Below are 5,756 nucleotides of genomic sequence, written 5' to 3'. Positions count from 1 at the left end.
ACATTTACTCGCTGGCTTTCTTGATTAAAACTGTTTATAGACTCTTCAAGTTTCGCAGTGTTGTCGCCGTTAAGAATGCATTAGTGCCATCACCACAGGAAAGGCCTACAATCAGAGAACTAAAAGAGGCATTAAGTGCCGAAATTTAAAACGTGACAATAACGCTTGCTTCAAATTATTTGTAGTTGTACCATTGATCAATGAAAATAGCGCGTTTAAATTTACTGTAGTTTTCTGAGTGGAAATAGCGCGTTTTAATTTACTTCTCGTTTGCGAAAACAACGCTTGTTTCATTTTATGCACAGTTATCCGTGAAAACAAAGCGGGTTTCAATTTATTCATTTTTACCAGTTACAATTGCGCTTTTTTCAAGTTTTTCATAGTTGCCAGCGAAAATAAGGAGTGTTTCAATTTATTGCAAGTAAGTCGCAAAAACAACGCTAATTTCAGTTTACTCATTGTTGTCCAACGTTTTCTAAATCGTTTTTATTGTATACTGCCAGGAAAGTGAGAAAATATTTGTTGTTTTTTTCTTCTTCCGGATTGCTTTTACTCTAGCTTGATGAAGTAATCAAAAGCGATCAATTGAGAACAAAAAAAAGGAAAACAGAGATTTATCATGTCATCTCGCGCCAGCATTAGCTTGAAGGGGTGCTGGAGAAGGGCGCCGTAAGAGTCGAAAATAAATGATTTTGATTGTGGTAATATAGTCGTAATTGTTGTTGCAAGCTCAGAAAGGTTTAATTAAGATGTTCTAGGGCTCTGCTTCTTAAAATTGGTCATCGCGCTGAGGAAAAAAAAGCCGCGAGCGCCGTATGATACTTTTTAAAAAACGTGAGTGAGATGCTTATTTTATCCGCAATGAGTTATAATTATTTGGCAGCGCTGTCATCATTTATGGCATACGGCTAATTGAATGTAACACCTCAACCATCTCCAGGAAGCTGCTTGGTGTCAAACCATGGCATAAAGTTACTCATGCAAACACCTCTACAGTTTTTTTGAAGCTACTAGGTATTGAACCATGGCATTAAGTTACTTATGCAAATTAGCTGAGGGCACATTCAATGTGCCCTCAGCTAATTTGCATAACAGGTTTTGGGCGGCTTAAAGCTCGTCATGTAGGCCGTGCGAGGCCTATTTGAAATTTCGAGCTCGATTTCTCCCTTAATTGTACGACACGAAGGCCTATTATCAATTAATGACAAAACATAGTACAGGAGGGATTAAAATGAGTCCACTTTTCTTGACCTCACTCCCCTCAGTCCGCTCAGTCTCGAAACGTAGACGCATTTTTAACCCTTCCTATAGGAGACTTTGTTTTGTTGTTTAAATTTTGCTAACCACAGAACAAAATAATATTTTGTTTCAACAGCCCATAGAGCTCTGGTTGGCACATTAATGACAATAGGTAACGTAACAGTGAATTTGGAAACAGAACAATGAAGGGTTACGTTTTTACAAACGACGGCCGTGTAGCACTTATATTTCAGAGTTTTTATCTGTCCTTGTGTGGGCCCATTTCCATTAGTAGGGCTAACGCTCACATGGTGCATATGGGGTACAAAACTAGCACTTCAAATTACTCTCTAATTAGTTAAGTCTGTTGAAATGTGTATGCTACACGGCCATCGTTTGTAAAAACGTAACCCTTCCATGTTCATTGCCGTGACTAACATCTTCGGTTCCCACGGCCTACTCCCGTCTGACCTTGTATTTCAGTCGGTAGAGCAGCGGTGATCTATCCCGAAGGTCGTGGGTTCAATTCCCACCCTGGTCAGAGTTTTTATCTGTCCTTGTGTGGGCCCATTTCCATTAGTAGGGCTAACGCTCACGTGGTTCATATGGGGTACAATAGTAGCACTTCACATTACTCTCTAATCAGTTACAGTCTGTTGTAAACAGAACAGCTTCCCGAAGGTTTCGGGCCCCGGGGCTGCGTGAATTTCCAAGTAAAGATTGGCAGTTGTCTTTGTATAGGCTGCTACTGGCCGCGTGAATTTTCAATTAAAGATTGGTGGTTGTTGTTGTTGTTTTTTGTATTATTATATATAATGACGACAGAACAAGCAATGAGAGAGCTTTTGGAGTTTTTGCAACCTCGTTCCCAGGGTCTCTCATCTTAACGCCTGGGGCGAGCGAGAACGAGGTTGGAGTTTTTGAAGAAATTGTTCCAAAAAGGTATGGAATATGGCGTAGAGCTGCCGTCTCAAACCGTTGTCCACAATATTTTGGATGAACCTATTGATGCAGAAACAAAGCCTTCTTCCTCAGAAGTACCGGCCAGCACGGCCGATGAGAACCAAAAAAATTCAAAAGACGAAACCGCGCATTGGGCTGGAAACGTTTGACGCCTTTCATTCTATGCTTTATGGGGCGCAATCCGTCCTTGATGACAAAATACCGGCAAACCCCGTACCCACCATTGAAGTGGGCTGATGTTTTAACGGGCCTTGTGGATGAATTACATCGCCGTTATAAGACTTTGATTGCGGAATTTTCTTCTGAACATACATACATACATACATACATACATACATACATACATACATACATACATACATACATAAATACATACATACATACAAAACAAACTGAAAAATGAAAATAGAACAATTAAATTAAGATAATACGTCAAGATTATTACCAATACAATGATAAAAAGATTAAAAGTTTATTTTCTTTGTAGCAACTTTGAACTACTTCAAGGATTGTTTTGTTCTCATGTAGTCTGAAAGGAAGTACCAGTTTTTTGCTCCTTGATATCGCATAGATTCTAGTCCATAATTTGTTGTCCGTGGTATAGGCAAAGACAGAATGTTCTCTTCTCTTAGAGTGTAACTAGCATTATGAAGAATAAATAGTTCTTTTACTTATAGTGGATAAGTCGATTTAAAATAATGTTTAAAAAACGAGCAGCAATGTTTTATCGGGGTTTAAAACTTCAAATAAGAGAGGAGAATATTAGCATACCAGAAAAACAAGCTATGCCTTATTAGTATCACCCAACTAGTGGACTAATGCAAATGCTGCATTTTGATTGGCTCGGCTTCGCCTCGTGGGCTATTGACCCGTAGCCCTTGCGGGCTACGGGTCTAATTGCTAATTAGTATTCTTTATATAAAGAATACTAACGAGTAGTGTTTTACCAGGATTTTTGAATATGCTGTTGTAAAGTTGTATAAGCATTTAATGAATTCTTCCATTGTACAAAGATAACGTGTTTGCTTTATGTAATAATTCATTGTAACTAGACATTCTCTCGTTGAAAATGGATCTTAAACTTCGTCTGTTTAAGGATTCTACCGCCACAGAAGTACCAAATGAGAGAGAGCAAAATTGAAGGTGTGGTAAAATAAAATCCTTGTATAAGCGTAGCATGACATTTCCATTTATGATATTTTTGAATCTCAGAGAATAAAACTGAATTGATTGTTAACTTTCCACATATCTTTGAGATGCAATGTTTAACGTTTAAGTCCTTGTCAATAGTTAACCCAGTAAATCAATGGAGTTCTTCACAGGGAAAGAGAATTCGTAATTACTGTCAGTGCCAAACACCATCGCCTCGTGCTTTTTTGTATTTACAATCATTCCGTTTTGCTTACACCAATTGTTAGCAATTCAAATTTAATATCCTAATCTTCTGTTTAAGGTTTCAAGGTCCTTGTCGGATGAGTATAACTGTTGATGGTCAGCGCAGGCATTCAATATTGTGCGTGCTTTATAGACTTCTTTCATAATTAATTTGTTTTAATGCTAATAAGCCTTTCTAGCCTCGCTACTTATTTGTTTCAAAATGAGGGCAGTAGGTCTAATTTTCATAAAAAAGGGTCGCCATTTATGAAAGTGATCTATGTTGTAGAATAAATCATTGATGTCAACGTTAAAAAACACATGGGACCAAGGACACTTCCTTGAGGAACTCCTCCACACACTAGTTCCCATTCCGAGAATTTGTCACAAACCTTTACCCGTTGCATCCGTCCAGAAAAGTAGTTTCTCAAGAGTGTAATACTCGTCTCACCTAAGCCATAAGCTCTAAATTTGGCCAGCAAGAGAACATAAGGGATACAATCAAAGGCCTTTGACAAGTCCATAGAAACAACTGCGATGGTTTCTTTCTTATCCCGACTTTTTCTCCAATCCTAGGCCTCTGTCAATCTTAGGAAAGAGGCTTCGCAACTTCATAATTCGTCTGTATGCAGAGATAAAATCTGAAATAGCTTGATAAAAAGATTTAAATTGTTTTGCTAGGATTCGTTCGTAAATGTTATTAAGGGCCGATGAACGGTTACAGGCCTGTAGTTCTTTTTGCAGAATTCGTCATTATTTTTTAAATAAAGGGGTCACTTGGCCCATTTCCCAACGTGAAGGGTAATGACGTAGACTAATCGAATAGTAAATTATTTTTGCAACAGCCTCCAATTTAAACAGATATTACAGATTTATGCCCATTCATTTCCGAAAGAAAATTTTCCACTAGCGTTGGATTTGTAACGGTTAGTAATTATGGATTGAATGCTTGGATGTGAGTAAAAAAAGCTGTTTAAAATAGTAGCCAGCTCAGTTTTATCTTCACTGATTGCCCCATTTTCCTTGCTCGTCGTCTTGCTTAGGGGTGTAAATTTTGGATTTGTGTCTCGCTTAGGGTGTTCCGAGCAAAGCGCCAATATCTTAAGCCGCCAAACAGAAGTCAAATTTTGCTTTTAAAAACTACTTTTAGATAAAAGCATTCGATGATTATTTCTTTATATCATTAAAACTCATTGCATGTCGCATTTGTGTGTTTTTAAGCGGTCTCTTTTTGGGGTCAAAATTTGCTTGAGCCACGCCCAGATGGTCTCCTTTAGGGGTTAAATTCAAAATTTCAGGCGAGCATCCCCGTCTGTTCCATATTCTCCTCCCCCCCCCCCCCCCCCCCCCCCCTTCCTCCTCGGGGTGTGAACTTCTTCCACAGCTTATTTCGTTGTCGGGTGGATTTGCGCCATTCTTCTGTCATGAAGGGTACTTGATTTCCTCTCACGTGGAAATTCTTTACAGGTGCAAACTCATTAATAATGTCCAAGTAAAGCGATTCAAATGCAAATAACTTATCATCCACATCGTCAAGAATGTCCATAACATGGAAAGGAATATTTTGCAGGTGTTGTATGCATGCATAAAATATGCTTTTATCCCGTGCATTCATGTCCAAACCAAAAGATTACTTAAACCATTTTCCTTTGATAGAAAACCATTTCCAACAAGGATTGCTGGGTATGAGGTCGATAAAGAAGGATTCTTTGGGTTGAGATGTCTACCTTTATGCTTTGCCAAAATTGGGATACCTTAGAGGAACATTGATATATACAAAGAGCACGCTTTCTTGATCAGTACTGTGATAGAGTGAATAACTGTCACTGTTCTTTGTTTGTTGTTGATGGCGTCGATGAGTCATTTGTAGGGTGCGGAAAGTTGTAGGCATCGGTTTTTTGGACCCATCCGGGTACCCGATTATTGGTGTCTGTTCTAAGTTATTAAACTACAATAGCTTTCCAGTAGGATCCGTTGGTAGTAGTTAGTGCTGTAGGTAACACATTCAGCAGTGTCCCAGTCGATTCTGTGGTTTGCCTGTAGATGGTGTTTGGTAATGTTATTGATGATGTCGCCGTTCCTTGTGGCTTGTCTTTGTTCAGTCAGTCTAGCATTCAATAGCTTTGGAATTGTCCGCGTTTTGGTTTTCCGGATATTGCTCAACTAGAGAATTCCACGGT

This window comes from Montipora capricornis, chromosome 10 (assembly GCF_036669925.1).
Source record: "Montipora capricornis isolate CH-2021 chromosome 10, ASM3666992v2, whole genome shotgun sequence".
Lineage (NCBI taxonomy): Eukaryota > Metazoa > Cnidaria > Anthozoa > Scleractinia > Acroporidae > Montipora > Montipora capricornis.
The sequence above is the reverse complement of the archived record's forward strand: the minus strand, read 5'-3'. Positions refer to the sequence as shown.